Genomic DNA, 22,790 nt, shown 5'->3' on the forward strand with positions numbered 1-22,790 from the left:
TTATTATTTTAAAAAATATAAAGCTAGTTTCACCGGGTAGCCTGGCGGGTCTGCAGTGGAACGTCTGGATTCGAACCCAGGACCAGTTTGGGGTGGTCGCGTTAGTCTGTCTGTAGCGACAGGAAAGAGCAAGAGTCCGGCAGCACCTTGAAGACTAACAAAATTAGTGATCGATCAAGATTGGGTAGCCATGTTTGGTCTGTAGCGGTAGAAAAGAGCCAGAGTCTGGCAACCTTGAAGACTAACAACATTTGTGGCAGGGGAGGCGCTTTCCTGAGTCACGGCTCACCTTTGCCACAAATTGTGTTAGTCGTCGAGGTGCTACTGGACTCTTGCACATTTTGCAGAGATGAGCTTTCCAGAGTCAGAGAACCTTTGATCAGTTACAAGTAGGATTAGAGAGCCCTGCACCCTTTCCTATTTGCATCTGACGAAGGGCGCTTTGACTTTCCAAAGCTCCTACTCTGGGAAATCCAGTTGATCTCTAAGGCACTCTTGGATTCAAATCTAGGTGTTTAAATCGAGAGTCATCGCCTGTGTTTTCTCCCACGAGTGCTGGACAAAACGGATCGGGGAATTGAAAAGAACCAAATCTTGTGGGTTTCAGAAGCAGTCGCTGTTGCTGAAACGCAATATTGGGCCGGATGCCCCAAATCTGCAGATCCATCAAAACCTCCATGCGAGAACAGAATTGGCAGCCGTGCAGAAAAGCCAGGGTGGATTCTTCCTCCCTCTTTCTACTCAAGCCAAGACGGGTTACTCATCATTTGATGGAAGCCACAGTTGAAACTGGGAACCGGTTCCTTCTGTCCTGGCGGAGTCCCAGGACTCGGGGATACAGCTGTCGAGGGGTGCACCAAAGCGTGTGCAGACTGTCTTTCGCACTCGTGGCCTGTTGCGGGGAAAACCAGACAGGAGCCTTGGAACGCGAGCGATCTGTGGTGGCCGAGCGGTTGCTTTCTCAGATCTCGGAGGTATTTTTGCCGGGAGAAATCTTTTCAGCTGCAAGGCCCAGTGAGACCGGCTGGAGTAAGCCACCAGGTAGTCGAAGGGAAGGCAAAAACTCTTAGGAATGCCCTGAGTCTCCGTTCCTTTGGCACGGTGCTTCTACTAGCGAGGACCTGGCTTTGTAGGTGGGTTGTCCCACCTTTGTAAAATTAAAGAACCTGACTGAAGCTCAGGTATGGGGAAAAGTTGCCAGTGGCTTCCCACATGCCCTGAATTTTTTCGTGTACCACATCCTGTTTCTTGTGTTTACAGAAAAGAATCCACAATTCCTCTCCTCTAAAAAATTTCCCCGAGGAGAATAGATTTACAGGTGTGTTCTGCAATCTGCCTCCTCCTACGCTGCTTGTTAGATTGATTGGTCTGTCTGACGTCCCGGAAGCCTGAAGTGTTTTTCTGTTTGGTGGCGGGAGGTGCCCTCGAGTTGCGGTGAATTTGTGGCGACCCCGTAGATTTCTTTTTCAAGGCAAGAGAGGTGCAGAGGTTGTTTGCCGTTGCCGGTCTCGATGTAGCAGCCCTGGACGTCTTTGGTGGTGGTCTCCCGTCCAAGCGCTAACCTGGGCGAATGCTGCTTGGCTTCCAAGATCTGCTGTGTTCAGAATCAAGTGAGCCATCCGGGTCAAGGCAAGAATAGAGATGTGAAGGCCCGGAAAAATTCGGGGGGGAAATGGTTTTTTTCCGTTTTTTCCCTGAAGCCTTTTTGTTTTTTCCCGAAAAATTGAAAAAAGAAAAGAAAAAAAATTGATTATGGAACGTTTTATTTTAACATGACGAATAAAATATTTTAAGACAAATATTTTCCAAATAATTTCTAATATATATATCAGAAGAAAATAAAAAAGTTTCAGTTTTGTTTTTGCATGTGGGTGGGTATTCTGTTTGTAATAATTGTTTGGATACACTATATTTTTAATATGCTAGTTGTGATAATTTCATGCCAAGTAAAAATGTCCATAGTCATATTTTATGTTCCTAAAGTAACAGAATGACTTTCAATCTAGAAAAGACAAAAGAAATGCTAATGTAGCATTTTTTTCAATTTTTCCGAAAATTTCCGTTTTCCCCGGAAAAAAACTGGGGTTTTTTCCGAGCTTCAAAATTTCCGGAAATTTTACATCTCTAGGCAAGAAACAGATGGAGGTGGTTTGCCATTGTTTTTGCTTGGAACAGCAGTCAGTTTGGGGGTGGGGAGGTATTTGTGAATTTCCTGCGTTGTGCAGGGGATTGGACTAGATGACCTTGGAGGTCCCTTCCAGCTCTATGGTTCTCTGATTGTTTGCCCCCGCATAGCAGCCCTGGACTTCCTCGGTGGTCCCCCATCCAAGTACTAAGCTGGACCAATGCTCCCTCTAAGCTGTGGAGTCTCGCGAGCAAAAATTTCTACTTTGCGAGCTACTGCTGTTAAAGTTATGTGAGCGAGCGGTTTGGCGACTTCATAATTTAGGTTGCGCTGGATCCATCCTTCCTGAGTTAAGACAAAAGAAGAACAGAAGAGATTGGATTTATATCCTGCCCTTCAAACCCCCTTCCCTTCCCCACAACAGACACCCTGTGAGGTAGATGTGGCTGAGAGAGCTCTTTCGAGAACTGCTCCTGAGAGAACAGCTCTGAAAGGACTTGTGACTGACCCAAAGTCACGCCAGCAGCTGCGTGCGGTGGAGTGGGTGAATCAGACCCGGTTCTCCCAGATCAGAGTCCGTGCACTTAACCACGACACCAGGCTGGAGGCTAAAAAACTGTGAGCTAGCTCAGCTTAGAGGGAACACTGACCGAGACCAATGTTCCCTCTAAGCCGTGGAGTTTTGTAAGCAAAAATTCTACTTGGTGAGCTACTGGCATTAAAGTTGTGAGCGAGTGATTTGGCTACTGTGTGAATTAGTTTGCTCTGGAGCCCTCCTTCCTGAGCGAAGACAAAAATGTGTGAGCCAGAGGCTAATAAACTGAGCTAGCTCACACTAACTCAGCTTAGAGGGAACACTGAGGTCCGAGACCAACCCTGCTTAGTTTCTAAAATCTGATGAGGATCGGGCTAGCCTGGGCCGTCCGATTCAGGGTTGTTAGAGAATTGTTTAATTGAAAAAAATACGGGAGGGGGAATCAAAAAAAAAGTTAGCCTTAGTAGGTGGTTGCTGGAAGAGGTGAAATCGGTTTAAAGGGGAGGAATCCACAGTAAAATGCAGTTTACCCGTGGGCCGGCTTCATTCAGACGGGGCTCTGCTGACGCTTTAAAGAAAAGAAAACCTTGCCGTTTCAGGTTCAGCCTTTTGTGGACTTGCGTCCGTCTTGTGAGCTCTCTCCCGGCAGACATTTTATCTCGGATAAAATCTTGCTAGTCTGAGGAATGCCCAGAGACTCTGGTTAATCGGTTGCAGCGATGATTCAGGCCCAGATCTTTATCACGAACGCATCCTGTGGGTAAACCCTCCTGGCCGGAGGGAGGGAGGGGAGAGCTGTTTCAGGTATGTAGTACAGGTGTCTGGGGGGGAAATGCTTTCGAATCCCCACCTGGGTCGCGTTATAAATCCGTCAGCCTTCAGAGGTCGGCGGGTTTCTCCGAGGCTTCTGTTGGAGAGTTATTGGATTCATTGATTATGGGCGCGCCATTAGGCGTGCCTACTCTTGAACTCTGTGGGGCGTGTGGTTTACGTGAGCATGTTGTCTGTTGTCATTCCAAGGCGCCTCCGGTGTTTTGTCATCCGGTTATCAGTTTTCCCCCTCACCCTTTGGTGCATATAGATGTGAGCTCAGGTGTGGAACCGAGCACGTCTCTTAAGAACACAAGAAAGGCCCTGCTGGATCTGACCAAATGGTCCGTCTAGTCCGGCATCCTGTCTCACACAGGGGCCAACCATTCCCTCTAGAGGGAAAACCGCAGGGCATTGAAGTCAAGGTCTTCCCCTGAGAAGAACCTAAGAGCCCTGCTGGATCAGACCAATAGTCCATCTAGTCCAGCATTCTGTCTCACACAATGGCCAACCAGTTCCTCTGGATGGCCCAAAAAAGGGCTTAAAGGTCGAGGCCTTCATATATAAGAAGAGCCCTGCTGGATCAGGCCAGTGGTCCATCTAGTCCAGCATCCCATCTCACACAACAGGGCAGAGAGCTCCAGGCCTTCTCCTGATAAGAACACAAGAAGAGCCCTGCTGGATCAGACCAATGGTCCGTCTAGTCCAGCATCCCGTCTCACACAGGGGCCAAACAGTTCCTCTAGAGGTCCAACAAACAGGGCAGAGAGGCTGAGGCTTTCATAAGAACATCAGAAGACCCTTGCTAGATCAGGCCAGTGGTCCATCTAGTCCAGCCTCCTGTCTCACACAGGGGCCAGCCAGTTCCTCTAGAGGTCCAGCAAACAGGGCGGAGAGGCTGAGGCTTTCATAAGAACATCAGAAGACCCTTGCTAGATCAGGCCAGTGGTCCATCTAGTCCAGCCTCCTGTCTCACACAGGGGCCAGCCAGTTCCTCTAGAGGTCCAACAACAGGGCGGAGAGGCCAAGGCCTTCCCCTGGTGTTGCCTCCTGGACAAAGGTTGACTGCCTCTGCACGTAGAGATTCTCTTCAGTCGCCATAACTAGTAGTCACTGATAGACCTCCATGAATTTATCGAATTCTCTTGGAAAGCTGTTTGCTCCTGCGGCCATCACTACATCCTCTGGCACTGAAGTCCATATTTGAATCACTCTCTGTGTAAAGTAGTATTTCCTTTTTTCCTGTCCTGCACCTACTGTCATCCCCTTCATTGCATGCTGTCGAGTTGGGAGAGGGAAATAATTCATTGCTGTTATCTGTCTCTCTCACTAAGCCTCTGAATTCCAGAGGCAGGAGACGACCGATGTTCCCTCCAAGCCTGAGTTAGTGTGAGCCGGCTCACAGTTTTTTAGCTTCCGGCTCACACATTTTTGTCTTAGTTCAGGAAGGATGGCTCCAGAGCAAACTAATTTACACAGTAGCCGAATCGCTGGCTCACAACTTTATCGCCAGTAGCTCACAGCGTAGAATTTTTGCTCATCAGACTCCACAGCTTAGAGGGAGCGTTGGAGGCAATATCAGGGGAGGACCTCTCTGCCCTGTTGTTGGCCCTCCAGAGGAACTGGTTGAGACAGAATGCTGGACTAGATGGACCTTCACTGGTCTGATCCAGCTGGGCTCTTCTCATGTTCTTATTAGGGGAAGGCCTCGGCCTCCCTCCCCTGTTTGTTGGCCTTCCAGAGGAACTGGTTGGCCCCGTGGGAGACAGGATGTTGGACTAGAGGGACCTTTACTGGTCTGACTTAGCAGGGCTCTTCTGGTGTTCTCAGGGGAAGGCCTTGGCCTCTCTGCCCTGTTGTTGGCCCTGTCAAGGGAACTGGTGGGCCACTGTGGGAGACTGGAGGCTGGACTAGATGGACCCTCACTGGTCTGATCCCGCAGGGCTCTTCTGACCTTCTTAGGGGAAGGCCTCAGCCTCTCTGCCCTGTTGCTGGCCCTCCAGGGGAACTGGTTGGCCACTGGGTAAGACAGGATGCTGGCTTAGATGGACCCTCACTGGTCTGATCCCGCAGGGCTCTTCTGACCTTCTTAGGGGAAGGCCTCAGCCTCTCTGCCCTGTTGCTGGCCCTCCAGGGGAACTGGTTGGCCACTGGGTAAGACAGGATGCTGGCTTAGATGGACCCTCACTGGTCTGATCCCGCAGGGCTCTTCTGAGGTTCTTCTCAGGGGAAAGCCTCAACCTCCATGCCCTGTAGTTGGCCCTCCAGAGGAACTGGTTGGCCACTGTGGGAGACAGGAGGCTGGACTAGATAGACCTTCACTGGTCTGATCCAGCAGGGCTCTTCTGATCTTATTAGGGGAAGGCCTCAGCCTCTCTGCCCTGTTGTTGGCCCTTGAGAGGAACTGGTTGGCCGCTCATCCAGCAGGGCTCTTCTCATGTTCTGGCCGCGGCCTCTCTGCCCTGTCTGTTGGCCCTCCAGAGGAATCGGTTGAGGCCACTGTGTGAGAGAGCATGCTGGACTCAATGGACCGCTGGTCTGACCCAGCAGGTCTCTTCTGAGGTTCTTGTCAGGGGAAGGCCTCAACCTCCATGCCCTGTCATTGGCCCTTCGGAGGAAATGGTTGCCCCCTGTGTGAGACAGTAGGACTGGATCTGTAGAGCTTTTGAATGTGGAACACACTTTGCATGGCGCATGATCTTGGTTAGGGCACTACACTTGCATTGCAAATTTTGGTGGGGTGGTGGCGGGGAGAAATAGAGGCTAGGAGCCAGCGCTGTCCTAAGGCTACCTAGGAACGTCATTGCTCAGGCATGACTCAGACTCTGGGGACTTTGCACCTTGTGCTGGAAACCACAGTTTTTACCGCAATTACTGCTTCCTGCCACTTTTTTTTGGCTTTCGGAGGTTGCAGGAGCACTGGATAATTCCTTCCTTTTGTTTGGAAACTGGCTTTATCTGGACTGTCGGCTCCCACCCACCCCCATTGGATTTAGCTTAAGGGCTCTGTTTCTTTTGTCTTGTTCCCAGTGGTGCAATTCTTGTACAGACCTGTTTTCCGGGCTCTTGGTCTGGTCGGATATTTTCTCCTGCAGCGGGTGTGTGCTTCTTCCTTTTTGGGAGATTTTGTTTACATTTAGGGGGGGGCAAACCCTCAAATTTACTTTAGAGCTTGATCGTTTAATGCGCTCTCTAGCTCTCCAAGCAGATTAAAGGGATTCTCTGGTTTCTTGTCTGTGGCAATTTTTCTGCAGCGATGGATTGTCTAGTGCTGTGGCGACGGACTCCTTTGGGGATCCGGCGAAGCCTGTAGACTCCCCCTCCCCAGAAAAATGCACATACGCACGGAACACGAACGAATGCCCAAAAATGGAATTAATAAACTTAAACCCGCCGTGTGTACGAAATGTATCGGATACAGAGCGCAAGAAAACGGCTGGCTAAAGATAAAAAAAATTATAAAAATAATATTTAATGCCACGTTCAGTAATTCAGAAATATAACTCTATGAAGCCAAGGTGTTCTTGCCAGAAACAACAAATATACAGAATGACAGAAAAATAAAGTCCCAAAAATTTCAGTGTGTCTCACTCCAGTTGTATTGTAATATCATAGTCCAACTTGACATTCATTCATCATGGAGTGGACTCACATAGTTCCTAGATAATCCAAACGTTCTTGAATTCCATAAGCCCATAGAGATGCGTAGTCCGGATACAAGCTGCCATGTTTTGAATAATCCTTTTTCAAAACCAATAGGCTATAGTGGGACCCAATCGCAGTAGAAGCAAGCACATGCAAAAGACAGTATATTCAGTCATTAAGGATCTGAGGCATGGTTTTCATTAAATCTGCGGGTCTGCCCACATCAGTTACTGGTCACAAAGTAACTTTGATTTCTTTCTATTGCCCTGAAAGTATGAGCTGTTTTACTTTTAGAGAGGTATTTCCTGTTTCGGGGAGGGGGCTGTGGCGAAGAGGGATAACATCTGCTTGGCATGCAGAAGGTCCCATAAGAACATAAGAGATGCCAATGTTGGATCAGGCCAAAGGCCCATCCAGTCCAACACTCTGTATCCCACAGTGGCCCAGTTTCAATCCCAGGTCTCTCCAGTTAACAGGCCATAGGTTTTTTATTTATTTATATTTTTGGTTTTATTAATAAAAGTGTTACAACAAAATACAGACAATAACAGTGATAACAAGAAATAAGCATTGTCATCCAACGTGAAAAACCACTTTTTCATCCATAACAGTTTAACGTTTTCCTTGTAACAATCCATTCCCAATCAACTAAGCGTTGTTTCTGTGTATCAAATCTGTAAGTTATACACAGATGGGAATATAAAATTGCAAAAATATAATACAATTATAATAAAATTAGCAGTCTAGTGTATGATTGTTTAACATATGAAGGCATAGTAGTGTTATTAGTACAGAAATTTATAAATTATCATAAGTCATCCTACCTAACAGTATTTTGTTCTGTTAAGTAAAACCTAATGAAATCTACGGCCATTTTTGAAATTGCGACCATTGAGGGAGAATGAATTCCTCTTTGGTTAAGTAATCCAGTATCGGATCCCATTTTGTCATAAATGAGGATCTGATCGGTTTTGGTGGTTAACAGGCCATAGGTGATGGGAAAGGCCTCTGCCTGAGACCCTGGAGAGCAGCTGCCAGTCTGAGTAGACAATACTGACCTTGATGGACCAAAAGTCTGATTCAGTATTTGGCAGCTTTGTGTTTTGGTGAGGGGCTGTGGCTCAGTGGTAGAGCATCTGTTTGCCATGCAGAAGGTCCCAGGTTCAGTCCCCAGTATCTCCAGTTAACAGGCAGGTGGAGATATAAAAGACCACTGTCTGAGACCCTGGAAAGCGGCTTCCAGTGTGAGTAGGCAATACTGACCTTGGTGGACCGGAGGAAGTGTTTCCTCTAAGCTGTGTTAGTGCGAGCTAGCTCACAGCTTTTCAGCCTCCAGCTCACACATTTTTGTCTTAGCTCAGGAAGGATGGCTCCAGAGCAGACTCATTTATGCAGCCAGCCAAATCGCTGGCTCACAACCAATGTTCCCTCTAAGCTGTGGAGTCCTGTGAGCAAAAGTTCTATTTTCTGAGCTACTAGCATTAATGTTGTGAGTGAGCGATTTGGCTACTGCATAAATTGGTTTGCTCTGGAGCCATCCTTCCTGAGCTAAGGCAGAAATCTGTGAGCCAGAGGCTAAAAAACTGTGAGCTAGCTCACACTAACTCAGCTTAGAGGGAACACTGCTCACAACTTTAATGCCAGTGGCTCACAAAGTGGAATTTATGCTCACGAGACTCCACAGCTTAGAGGGAGCATTGACCGCAGGGTCGGATTCAGCTTGCTGCGAGCGTTCCTTGCCTACCTAACACTGAACATTCACAAGTATTAAACTGTATCATAATAACTAGCCTGGTACGAAAAACTGCAACGAATGCTTAAACAGACTATAATTTTCGCTTAAAATTTGGATTGATCCCGATGTAAACAAAGACAGATCTCCATAAATCATAATGAACTGTATTAGCTGTATTGACTGCTCAGTTACTTAGACATCTTGACTCTAATTAGTTCTTCCAGGCAACTAGCACCCCCCAACCAGTGTTTCCTCTAAGCTGAGTTAGTGTGAGCTAGCTCACAGTTTCTTACCCTCCGGCTCACACATTTTTGTCTTACCTCAGGAAACTCATTTATACAGTAGCCAAATCACCTGCCTGCTCACACCTTTAATGCTGGTAGCTCACAAAGTAGAATTTCCGCTCACAGGACTCCACAGCTTAGAGGGAGCATTTCCCCGAACTATGTGCAACATTTGAGGAAATCTATTTCTGTGGATCTGGAGGAATGTACATACCAATCTTTCGGTTCTCGCTTGTACCCGGAATTGAACTGTATTTGTCTTGTCGGTGCCGATTCCCACATCTGTTTGTTAACCTTTGTATTTGTAAGCTAACTTACTGCTATTCACAGATCTTTTGTGCAGTTTGTTGCAGTGGTTAAGTGTGTGGACTCTAATCTGGGAGAACCAGGTTTGATTCCCCACTCCTCCACTTGCACCTGCTGGATGACCTTGGGCAAGCCATAATTCTGGTAAGAGCTGTCCTTGAAAAAGAGCAGTTTCTGTCAAGAGCTCTCTGAGCCCCGCCTACCTCACAGGGTGTCTGTTGTGGGGAGGGGGAGGGAAAGGAGTTTGTAAGCCGCTCTGAGACCCCTTTGGGTAGTGAAGGGCGGGGTATAAATCCAATCTCCTCCTCCTCTTCTTCATTCAGTCTCAGCTATAATCACCCAGTCCTTTTGGCTCCAACCAGGCCTCCCTGACAACAACCCCCAACCCCTATACCAGTGGTGGCGAACCTATGGCACGGGTGCCAGAGGTGGCACTCAGAGCCCTCTCTGTGGGCACGCGTGCCATCGCCCCAGCCAGGCCCAGACCATCGTTAAAGTGTCGAATTCTCTGCCAAATAATTTTAAGCAAATGAAAGCATTTGGGATTGCTTTCCTTACTATGTTTGGATCATCTTATGTTAACATATGAGTTGTTTTTTTCTAAAGTAAAACCTCAGTATTCAGGTTAAATGGCCGTGTTGGCACTTTGCGATAAATAAGTGGGTTTTGGGTCGCAGTTTGGGCACTCGGTCTCTAAAAGGTTCGCCATCACTGCCCTATACATAATGGTTGAAGAGGTTCTCTCCGCTGTATCTGATGAAGTGTGCTTGTGCATGAAAACTTATACTGTGAATAGAACTTGTGTTGGTCATAAAGGTGCCACTGGACTCCAACTTGGTTCTGCTTCTTCAGACCAACACGGCTACCCCACCAGGCTACCCCACCTGAATCCATGAATCATAATGGCAGGGTACGTTTTCATTCATTCCTGTGGACAGGAAACCATTCTCTGTGTCATAACCTGGTGGTGATGACGATTGTTATGTTACGTCATCGCATGGGGTAGTATCCCATGCCTGCCTACACTCGTTGGGAGTGAAGCAATGCCTTAATAATGTAATTAGACATAAACAAGAAGTGTGCGGCAGATGAAAGGGAGAAGGAAGAAGAGATTGGATTTATACCCCGCCCTTCGCTACCCGAAGGAGTCTCAGAGCGGCTGACAAACTCCTTTCCCTTCCCCTCCCCACAACAAGACACCCCGCGAGGTAGGTGGGACTGAAAGAGCTCTCTGGAGAACTGCCCTTGAGAGAACGGCTCATGAGAGAACTTGTGACTGACCCAAGGTCCCGCCAGCAGCTGCATGTGGAGGAGCGGGGAATCGAACCCAGTTCTCCTAGGGTCCGTGCCCCTGACCACTACACCAAACTGGCTCTCTGTAAAAGGGAGGTCTAAAAGTTATGTACCCACAGCCTGGCTTATGCGACGTAGATGTGGATTTTAATTTTATTTGCATGATTTATCGTCCGCTTTTCTGCCATCCTAGCAGTTTGAAAGCAAGAAATTGCAAGTAGATAAATAGGTACCACTTCGGTGGGAAGGTAACAGCGTTCCATGCGCCTTGGTGTTTAGTCATGCCGGCCACATGACCATGGAAACGTCTTCGGACAGCGCTGGCTCTTCGGCCTTGAAATGGAGATGAGCACCGCAACCCTAGAGTCGGATTCGACTGGCTTTCGAGCAAGGGAACCTTTACCTTTTTCTCACAGGGCTTCAGGGTGGATTCCACCAATAGAATTAGACAGCATTCAATACCCAATGAAGTCGGGTTTGAGTTGTCAAACCAACCGGAAGTCTAAGAAATAGAAATAAAGCAAAGCATGAGTATTTACACAACGCCTTAAATGATGCAAAAATAACATAATGGGATCTTACTTAGAGCAAGCGATACTTGGTCGTCTAGACCACGGTCCCTAATAATTTATCCAAGTGACCTTGTGAATCATTTAGTTCAGTGCAACTCTGTTGCCTGCGTCGAGAAGCCCGCTTGTATAATTCAGTCCTGCCTATAGAATCAGGTGGGTAGCCATGTTGGTCTTAAGTTTGAGTCCAGTTTGGCACCTTGAAGACACACAAAGTTTTATTCAAGGTATAAGCTTCCATGTGCATGAACACTTCTTTACGTACAATGAAATGGAAGTTACCAGTCCATACGTATAAGTAGAGAGTGAGTAGCAAATTAGCATACAGCATAATGAAGCATTATGCAGCGTTCCACAGTTAAGGATACATGTGCTCCTTCAATCTCCAATTTTGACATACTTATTTCCTTCGCTGTGTTTCCCTCCAGAATTAGACCCAAACATGGTGGTAACCTAAGCTTGTTATTCCTGCTTGGTCCTTGCATCTGTTAAGTATCTTCATTATGCTGTATTCCAGTTTGCTGCCCACTCTGACACCATCCCTATAGATTCGAGCCTGCTTCTTGTACTCACCCTCAGTAATTTGTCCCTCCTTCCATATCCTGTACATTTCCCTTTTTAGTCTCAGCTCTTCAGAGAGTCCCTTGTCCAGCCACCTCGGCTTCATTACCCATCTCCCACCTTTCTTTCTCACCGGGACAGTTTGCGATTGTGCCTTAAGCACTTCGTTTTTCAGCATCTCCCATCCTTCCTGTGCAGATTTCCCCCTCAGCATTTCCAGCCACAGGATCCTACCTAATATTTCTCTTGAGTTTTTTGAAATCAGCTTTCCTGAAGTCCAGGATACAAGTCCTACTATGTCCTGGTTTCACATCCTTCTCTATGTCTATATGTATGGACTGGTAACTTCCGTTTCACTGTACCTGAAGAAGTGTGCCTTGCACACAAAAACTCATACCTCGAAAAAAAGGTTTGTCGGTCTTGAAGCTGCCGCTGGACTCGAACTTTGTTCTGCAGTTCTGCAGAGTTTGCGGAAAGGCAGGAGAGGGTAGCCTTCCTCCCTTCGTCACGCAGGTAGTTCCACGAGGTGGTGGCCACCACGGAAAAGGCACGCGTACGAGCAGTGGTTGATCTTACCCATTTGCAGGGTAGCAACCAATGCCTTTACATTTTTATGTGATAGAGGATTTTGTGGAACACAAACCCATACATGCTCCCAAAAGTATGGAGATAGTGAAGTCATCTACATCTCTTCGCTACTCTGTGTGTCTGAGTGAGTTTTCCCCTTTATCTCATTTTCTGCCTTCCTCCTCCCACTAACATTCTTGAAATTGCTGAAGTCAACCTCCCTATGACCTCCTGCGGCCTCTGGGCTGGAAGGAAATCGGCTGTTCTGGCATCTTCCTTCCGTGGGGGCACAGGTTGTACCCGGGCCAGCTCACCGCAATTCAGCTTCACAATCCGTTTTCATGTTCCCGGACTTCGGCCCGATATTGAAAAGTTGCCACGGTGAAAACTCCTGAGCACGTGCAGAGTTTGTTCTAGAGAGCCAACGTCGTGGGTGTGTGGGGGTTTAAAGGACTGGGGGGAGGCCCAGGTTTGCATGCCCACTTTGCCATCCATGTTCGCTGGATGACCTTGGGCCCGTCTCCCCCCCCAATCCTAAACCTCCACGCAGGGTCGTTGTGAAGATGGAATGGAGGAGATGCGGATGGCATAAGCTGCTTTGGGTCTCTGTTGGGGAGAAAGGTGGGGTATAGGAGCGTGGACTCTAATCTGGGAGAACCGGGTTTGATTCCCCGCTCGTCCACTTGCACCTGCTGGTGTGACCCTGGGCAAGCCACAGTTCTCTCAGAGCTGTTCTCTCAAGAGCAGTCCTTGGAAGAGCATGGTCAACCCAACACACACACCCCTTTGTTTTTATTTTACAAATAGCCACTGGAATGTTTAGCCTGGCTATAACTCTGGCGTGAGCCCCTCCCCGCCTACGCCTCTAGAACAATATTTATAAGGGCCATTCTTTGCGGATACACAAACATGAAGATTTCAAAGGGAGCAGGACAGGAATGTTTTTTATAGCTTGCCTTTTACAGGGCAGGGTAGTGACCTTGGACTCTTGTTACTGGGGCCGTGGTTCAGTGGTAAAGTATCTGCTCGGCATGCAGAAGGTCCCAGGTTCAATCCCCAGCATCCCCAGTTAAAGGATTAGGTGGAAGACCTTTGCCTGAGACCCCGGAGAGGCATGGAGAGAGGCCGTAGCTCAGTGGGATATAGCATCTGTTTGCCACGCAGAAGGTCCCAGGTTCGATCCCCGGCATCTCCAGGTAAAAGGACCAGGCAGCAGGTGATGGGAAAGACCTCCGCCCGAGACCCTGGAGAGCGGCTGCCAGTCTGAGTAGACAATACTGACCTTGACGGACCAAGCGTCTGACTCAGTATAAGGCCGCTTCATGTGTTCATGTGACCCCCTTCTCCGCTTCTTGGGAGCTGCAGTGCTCAGGAGAAATACTGTCAGTCGGTATGTGAGCTGACAGGTGCATTTTATGTGCCGGGGGCGGGACTGCAGATATGCATCCAGAATCTGAGGCTGGATCCCACATCTGTTCCTCTAAAGGCAACCCCCACCCCCATAAGCCTCTTCCACCAGGGAAAAGGGCCGCTCTTTGGGGAACGGAAGCGTGGGCTCTGACCCAGTACCTTTGAGAGAGAGAAGAAGAGAAGAGATTGGATTTATACCCCGCCCTTCACTACCCGAAGGAGTCTCAGAGCGGCTCACAATCTCCTTTCCCTTCCCCTCCCCACGACAGACACCCCGGGAGGTAGGTGGGGCTGAGAGAGCTCTTCCGAGGACTGCTCTTGAGAGAATGGCTCTCAGAGAACTTGTGACTGACCCAAGGTCACTCCAGCAGCTGCATGTGGAGGCGTGGGGAATCAAACCCGGCTCTCCCAGATTAGAGCCTGCACGCCTGACCACTACACCAAACTGGCTCTCCAGTTTGAAATTCCAGAATGTTGCATGAAGGCAAGTACAACAATTGCATTTCCTTTGGAGGCCTGCCAGGTCTTGGGTTCTTGGAGTTGGGCCGTGGCTCAGTGGCAGAGCATCTGCTTGGCATGCAGAAGGTTTATTTATTTATATATTCGACTTCTATTCCGCTCCTTCCCGTAGGCTCAGAGCGGTTTACAATCAATTTTATACCTATCTAGGGCCACAAGTTGTATGCTGTCTTTCTCGGCTTCATTTATCTGTGGCGGGCTTCTTTCCCATCCATCTTTCTGGTGGCGGTGGCCGGTTCTGGTCATATTTTTGTAGCAGCTCCTCCGGGTCGGGTCCTCGTAGTGCGTGGCTGTGATGACCGTAGCTTCGGCATTTGTCCCACTGGCTCCGCCGCGCTTGCGTAATTACAACTCCGCTCCTTCCAGTCAGTGTCCGCCCGGATTCAGCTGCTGTTCGGTGCCGGATATTCGCCATCCTCACCGCTTGCCACTTGTCATTTATCGCCGCCGCTCATTGCCACACCACCGCTTGCTGGTACTTCTGCCGCACTTTCTGCCGCACACCGCCCCAGAGCTTTTGAACCGCTGGGTGGGCGGGAGCTGGGACAAGGGTCGGGAGCTCACCCCGGCCACGGTGGGTCTCAAACAGCCTTATGGCTGTTCGCTAGATGGAATTACTGCAGGCTTTAACCGCCTGTGCCACCGCTTCGAAGTTCAATTCCCGGCATCTCTGGTTTAAGGACCAAGCAGGAGGTGATGTGAAAGACTTCTACCTGAAACCCTGGAGAGACACTGCTAGTCTGAGCAGACAACCCAGATCTTGATAGACGAAGGGTCGGGAAGGGCTGTGGCTCAGTGGAAGAGCCTTTGCTTGGCATGTAGGAGGTCCCAGGTTCAATCCCCGGCATCTCCAGTTAAAAAGGACCAGGCAGGAGGTGATGGGAAAGACCTCCACCTGAGACCCCAGAGAGCTGTAAAGAGGGGCCGTGGCTCAGTGGAAGAGCCTCTGCTTGGCATGCAGGAGGTCCCAGGTTCAATCCCCAGCAGCTCCAGTTCAAAGGACCAGGCAGGAGGTGATGGGAAAGACTTCTGCCTGAGACCCCAGAGAGCTGTAAAGAGGGGCCGTGGCTCAGTGGAAGAGCCTCTGCTTGGCATGCAAGAGGTCCCAGGTTCAATCCCAAGCAGCTCCAGTTCAAAGGACCAGGCAGGAGGTGATGGGAAAGACTTCTGCCTGAGACCCTGGAGAGCTGTAAAGAGGGGCTGTGGCTCAGTGGAAGAGCCTCTGCTTAGCATGCAGAAGGCCCCAGGCTCCATCCCCGGCATCTCCAGTTAAAAAGGACCAGGCAGGAGGTGATGGGAAAAACCTCCGCCTGAGACCCTGGAGAGCTGCAAAGAGGGGCTGTGGCTCAGTGGAAGAGCATCTGCTTGGCATGCAGAAGGCCCCAGGTTCAATCGCCAGGAGAGGAGATTGCATTTATACCCCCGCCCTTCACTCAGTCTCAGAGCGGCCTACAAACTCCTTTCCTTTCCCCCTCCCCACAACAGACACCCTGTGAAGTAGGTGGGGCTGAGAGAGCTCTTTCCAAAACTGCCCTTGAGAGAACAGCTCTGGCAGAACGATGGCTTGCCCAAGGTCATCCAGCAGCTGCAAGTGGAGGAGTGGGGGAATCGAACCCGGTTCTCCCAGATTAGAGTCCGCACACTTAACCACTACACCAAACTGGCTCTCATTGGTGAAGAAGGAGGGATTGGTTAGGAAGGCGGGATCATTGCGGGACCGGCAAATGAAACAGAAAAGCAAAAGACGGCAACAGAAGAGGAGAGACGAGTCTCCCTGTTGCTCATCACGTCCGTGTGCAAAGTGCCATCAGGTTGTAGCGGACTAACGGAGACCCTGTGGGGGTGGTTCAGGGCCAGAGGCGTTCAGAGGTGGGTTTCCCATTGCCTGACGCTGTGTCATGCCCCTGGTATTCCTTGGAGGTCTCCCATCCCAATACTAGCCAGGGCCGACCCTTCTCAGCTTCTGAGATCTGACGAGATCGGACTAATTTGGGTTGCCCAGGTCAGGGACACGCATGTGTGTGCACTGGCAGTTATTAAAAGCCGGAGATTCTGGGGCTTCCTGGACTGTCTGGTAATCCTGGAGTCAAATAACAGAGTGTCAGCTGGTGGTCAATAACAAGGATACAAACACTTCAGAAGAGAAGGCGAAGAGATTGGATTTATACCCTGCCCTTCACTACCCGAAAGGCGTCTCAGAGGAGCTTACAATCTCCTTCCCCTCCCCTCAGCAGACACCCTGTGAGGTAGGTGGGGCTGAGAGAGCTCTCTCGAGAACTGCCCTTGAGAGAATAGTTCCGAGAGAACTTGTGACTGACCCAACGTCTCACCAGCGGCTACAGGTGAAGGAGTGGGGAAATCAAACCCGGTTCTCCCAGATTAGACTCCGCGTGCCTATTTGGAAATGGCCTTCGTAAACATTCTCCTGGAGACCGGCTCCGCTCGCCGTAGGCGAGTCTGGGCCATATGTTCACAGAGCTCCAGAGGGAACTGCAAATGGGCAATTTGTCCATTAGCCGGCTAGGATATTTATGACTCCAGTGTTGTGCTTCTTGGCTTTACGAGCTGCGAGGGGGGGGCGGCGAGGCGGCAGGCGGTGGAGCGCCTCGATGATGCACGGCTGCCGACTTAATTGCATCCCCGGCGCTGCTAATCGCCTCCCAATCCTTTCCGTAGCCCTTCCCGCGTGGCCCCTCCTCGGGTGGATAATTGTTCCAGGGACGCGCGGCGGGAATTGCGTTTGCGTCATGGAGACGTCTGCGGCTGGGCCTCGGTGGCGTGGCGCTCTTCATTTGCTGTAGTCCTTGCCTGTCACAGGACGGCCCCGAAGGCTCTGCCCGTCTTTCTCGCCTTGCTCCGATTGCGCATCTCAGATGGAGATGTCAGATAACGGCGCGCCCGGCGGCTCTTAGGAAGGAGGACGAAATCTGGTTTCTTCGGGTGTGACGTAGCCGACTGCTGGCCGCTGTGTTCTGAGAGAGCTTGGAAACAGCGTAAGTTGGTGCTTCGGGGGACATCAGGGTGGATTGTGTCACAGCCAGTTTGGTGCAGTGGTTAGGAGCGCGGACTCTGATTCGGGAGAACCGGGTTTGATTCCCCACTCCTCCACTTGCAGCTGCTGGAGTGACCTTGGGTCAGTCCCAAGTTCTCTCAGAGCTGTTCTCTCAGGAGCAGTCCTCGAGAGAGCTCTCTCGGCCCCACCTGCCTCACAGGCAGTGCTCCCTCTAAGCTGTGGAGTCTTGTGAACAAAAATTCGACTTCGTGAGCTGCTGGCATTCAAGTGGTGAGCCAGCGATTTGGCCGCTGCGTAAATTAGTTTGCTCTGGAGCCCTCCTTCCTGAGCGAAGACAAAAATGTGTGAGCCGGAAGCTAAAAAAACCCTGTGAACTATTTCACACTGACTCAGCTTAGAGGGAACACTGCTCACAGGGTGTCTGTTGTGGGGAGGGAAAGGGAAAGGAGATTGTAAGCCACCCTGAGACTCGGAGTGAAGGGCGGGGTATAAATCCAATCTCTTCTTGAGAGCCAGTTTGGTGTAGTGGTTAAGTGTGTGGACTCTGATCTGGGGAACCGGGTTTGATTCCCCGCTCCTCCACTTGCAGCTGCTGGAGTGACCTTGGGTCAGTCCCAAGTTCTTTCAGAGCTGTTCCCTCAGGAGCAGTCGTCGAGAGAGCTCTCTCGGTCCCACCTGCCTCACAGGCAGAGTGCTCCTTCTAAGCTGTGGAGTCTTGTGAGCAAAAATCCGACTTCGTGAGCTGCTGGCATTCAAGTGGTCAGCCAGTGATTTGGCCGCTGCGTAAATTAGTTTGCTCTGGAGCCCTCCTTCCTGAGCGAAGACAAAAATGTGTGAGCCGGAGGCTAAAAAAACCCTGTGAACTACTTCACACTGACTCAGCTTAGAGGGAACGCTGCTCACAGGGTGTCTGTTGTGGGGAGGGAAAGGGAAAGGAGATTGTAAGCCACTCTGAGACTCCTTTGGGTGGTGAAGGGCGGGGGATAAATTCAAACTCTTCTTCGTTTCTAATAACTGGCGCTTTCTCCTGGTGGAAGGAGTGGACCCTTGAGTCTGTGTAGAAGTCTCTTTATGTCGAGTGAAGCTGCCGTATTAAAGTAGATTTTTATTGGATTTTTAGTATAAAACAACAAAGGAACAAATAGAATAAAATGAAGAGCTGTCCTTGAAAAAGAGCGGAATTTCTGTATGAGCTCTCTCAGTCCTACCTACTTCACAGGGTGTCTGTTGTGGGGAGGGGAAGGGAAAGGAGATCGTAAACTGCTCTGAGACTCCTTTGGGTAGTGAAGGGCGGGGTATAAATCCAATCTCCTCCTCCTCCTCCTCCTCCTCCTTCTTCTTCCCTAACGTTTTGCGACTGGGTCGCGTCTCGGGGCAGCCATCTTGTGGCTTTGCTGCTGCACGGTGTCAGAATTCCGTAATAATTTAGAAGGGCTGGTGACCTCTGCCTTAGACCTGGGCTTGGGCCACTGTGTGACACAGAGTGTCGGACTGGATGCGCCATTGGTACGATCCAACATGGCTTAAGAACATAAAAGACGCCAATGTTGGATCAGGCCAAAGGCCCATCCAGTCCAACACTCTGGGTCACACAGTGGCCAGAAATACCAGGTGCCATCAGGAGGTCCAGCAGTGGGGCCAGGACATTAGAAGCCCTCCCACTGTTGCCCCACACCCCCAGCACCAAGAATAAAGAGCATCCCTAGCCCAAGACAGAGTTCCTACCTATACCTTGTGGCTAATAGCCACTGATGGACCTCTGCTCTTAACATAAGAACATAAGAGACGCCAATGTTGGATCAGGCCAATGGCCCATCCAGTCCAACACTCTGTGTCACACAGTGGCCAGAAATACCAGGTGCCATCAGGAGGTCCAGCAGTGGGGCCAGGACATTAGAAGCCCTCCCACTGTTGACCCGCCTCCCCCAAGCACCAAGAAGACAGAGCATCCCTTGCCCCAGACATACGAACGTAAGAGAAGCCATGTTGGATCAGGCCAAAGGCCCATCCAGTCCAACACTCTGGGTCACACAGTGGCCAGAAATACCAGGTGCCATCAGGAGGTCCAGCAGTGGGGCCAGGACATTAGAAGCCCTCCCACTGTTGCCCCCCACCCCCAAGCACCAAGAAGACAGAGCATCACTTGCCCCAGAGCCCCTATCTATACCTTGTGGCTAATAGCCACTGATGGACCTCTGCTCCATATGCTTCTCTTATGTTCTTATGGTTCCTGATGTCCCCTGGGTTTTGGCCACTGTGTGACCCAGAGTGTTGGACTGGATGGGCCTTTGGTCTGCTCCAACATTGGCGTCTGTTATGTTCTTATGTTCCCCCGCCCAAACTGTGCTTGGCTACTGTTCCCTCTTTCTTATTTCCCTGGCTTGTTTATGCCTCGCAACCCTGAGTCATCGCTCGGCATTTGCTTGATCAGCGTTTTGGAGCAGCTCTGTCTTTGTCAGGTGGAGCGTGTGGGCGGAACTTGAGTTGCAGCCGCACGCTTTTGGACAGGCGGTCTTGAGAAGGCGGTTGGACCGGGTGGCCGTAAAATCCGAGCGCGAGTCATAAAGTCTTGGTTCGGGACCTGCGGAACTGCTCTGGCCATGATGGTTACTCTAAACGGCATGAGGGGCCTTTCCAGGGAAGCAAGAGCCTCCTTGTGCCGGTTGAAGGCACCGTTGTGTGTCATTCTCCTCTCTCCTCCAGTTTATCCTCACAACAACCTTGTGAGGTGGGTGATGCCGAGGCCTTTCCGGGTGCCCACTAGGTCTTTTCAGAAAGTGGATGGTGCTAGGTGGGCTCCTGCCCAGTAGTAGTAGAAGAGATTGGATTTGTACCCCGCCCTTCGCTACCCAAAGGTGTCTCAGAGCTGCTTACAAACTCCTTTCCCTTCCCCTCCCCACAACAGACACCCCGTGAGGTCGATGGGGCTGAGAGAGCTCTGACAGAAACTGCTCTTTTTCAAGAACAGCTCTTATCAGAACTACGGCTTGCCCAAGGTCATCCAGCGGGTGCAAGTGGAGGAGTGGGGAATCAAACCCAGTTCTCCCAGAATAGAATCTGCGCTCCTAACAACTACACCAAACTGGCTACACTACACCAAATTGGAAGGAGGAGAGCTTGGATTTATACACCGCCCTTCACTACGCAAAGGTGTCTCAGAGCGGCTTACAAACTCCTTTCCCTTCCCCTCCCCACAACAGACACCCCGTGAGGTCGATGGGGCTGAGAGAGCTCTGACAGAAACTGCTCTTTTTCAAGAACAGCTCTTATCAGAACTACGGCTTGCCCAAGGTCATCCAGCGGGTGCAAGTGGAGGAGTGGGGAATCAAACTCGGCTCTCCCAGATTAGAGTCCGCGCACTTAACCACGACACCAAACAAGTAGGGCTTCTCAGTGCCCGTTGGAGAGCTAGTTGGTGGTGCAAGCAGTTGCCACCTTAGTGTCGGCTTCCTTCTGTCCCCGAGTCCTCTTTTCCGGTGTATTTTTAATATTTACTCCTCTTGTCCCTGCACGCGGGCTTCCTCTTCAGTGAGGGGCCGTGGCTCAATGGCAGAGCATCCGCTCGGCCTGCCAGAGGTCCCGAGTTCAGTTTCCGCCATCTCCAGTTAAAAAGGACCAGGTGGTAGGTGACGTGAAAATGCCTGGAGAGTCAGTGCCAGTCGAAGCAGACCGGCAGTAGACTGAGTAGACCAGGGGTGTTGGACTCATCAATGAGACCTTGTCGGGCTGGGCGTGTCATAAAATGTAACGCCAGGCAGCAGAGATATAAACTTTATAGAGGACACAAACACAAAGATTTTTTTTAACTTAAAATAAAGACGTGCTTAAAACATTAGCTCTGTAAGCGGCAAACCTGCTTTCGATTTATCGACGTTCACCACAGAGTTCTGAGCCTAGGACCCGGGGAAAACATGAAATGGCGGAGCAATTGAGTCTGGCGAAGCAAGCTATGTTGCAGCAGCAGCAGCAGAACTGGAAGCAGGAGATGGCCAGTTCCATTGCTGGCCTAATGGAAGTCCTCTGGGGGGCTGATCCGGCCCCCGGGCCGCATGTTTGACAGCCCTGGAGTAGACAATACTGAGTAGACAACTGCTGACCTTGATGGACCAGTCATAGGGTCTGTGATTCTAAGGGTCTCATTCAGTAGAAGGCTGCTTCAACAACAACAACAACCCCAGCATCATAAACAGGCTTAAAAGTAGCAATAATCATTGGCACTTATTGATACCAGCTCTCCTCTTGGCAGCCAGGTACAGAAATTTAGCCACCGTTTCGATAGTTGCCACACGGCAATCGGAGGGTAAAGAGAGTACCTTCCACGCGTTGGATTGATTTCCGCGGTCTCTCGATAACGGCTGCGAGAACGAGGCTTCGGAGATCATGGCGGTAAGAAAAATGCAAAAGGATATGTGAACGTGGATCAGGTCCCTGTATATCCTTCCTTTTCACTGCTGGGTTGACGTCCCTTTGAGAGCCAGTGTGGTGTAGTGGTTAAGAGCGGCAGACTCTAATTTGGAGAACCGGCTGGGTGACCTTGGGTCAGTCACAAGTTCTCTCAGAGCTGTCCCCCCATGAGCCGTCCTCCCAGCGCTCTCTCAGCCCTGCCTACCTCACAGGGTGTCTGTTGTGGGATGGGAAGGGAAAGGAGATTGTAAACTGCTTTGAGAGACTGAGCGAAGGGTGAGGTATAAATCCAATCTCTCCTCCTCCTTCATGTGTAGATTGTTAGGCTGAGGGAATCTTCCTTCCGGCTCACACCTTCTGCGTTTTCTTCTCCGTCTTGCCTCTGTGAGAGCAAAATACACTTCCTCCATCTCCAGACCTCCCAGTTAGTTAGATTAGATTAGAATGTCAGATTAGATTATTAGAATGCTATCTGTGCTGTATCCCGTCTGGAGTGGAGTTCCTTCTAACAAAGGAATCGTATTCCTTGACTAAGATAAGACTCCCTGTGAACTTTACTTCCTGATCAGCGTGCAAACACAGTTCTGCAAGAGTTGTAACCCGGCCCTGCTGTGCATGGCTGTATAAAGTGATTAACACTTGGAATTCACTGCCACAGGAAGTGGTGGCGGCTACAAGCATGGACGGCTTCAAAAGGGAATTAGATAAGCATCTGGAGCAGAGGTCCATCAGTGGCTATTAGCCACAAGGTATAGCTAGGGGCTCTGGGGCAAGTGATGCTCTGTCTTCTTGGTGCTTGGGGGGGGGGGCAACAGTGGGAGGGCTTCTAATGTCCTGGCCCCACTGCTGGACCTCCTGATGGCACTGGTATTTCTGGCCACTGTGTGATACAGAGTGTTGGACTGGATGGACCTTTGGCCTGATCCAACATTGGCATCTCTTATGTTCTTATGTTCTTAACGCGATCGTCTTCGACGGGAGCGAGCACCTCAGTATGCGTAGACCTGATGGACA

At 50.1% G+C, this 22,790-nt stretch overlaps 1 protein-coding gene across 1 annotated transcript in view; it reads left to right on the forward strand.

The window, feature by feature from the left end:
- TUFT1 (tuftelin 1) overlaps positions 1-22,790 on the forward strand; it is a 67,253-nt gene that overhangs the window by 424 nt on the left and 44,039 nt on the right. The gene's annotated exons all lie outside the window — the stretch shown is intronic.

This window comes from Gekko japonicus, unplaced genomic scaffold, assembly GCF_001447785.1.
Source record: "Gekko japonicus isolate JY-2015 unplaced genomic scaffold, Gekko_japonicus_V1.1 scaffold226, whole genome shotgun sequence".
Lineage (NCBI taxonomy): Eukaryota > Metazoa > Chordata > Lepidosauria > Squamata > Gekkonidae > Gekko > Gekko japonicus.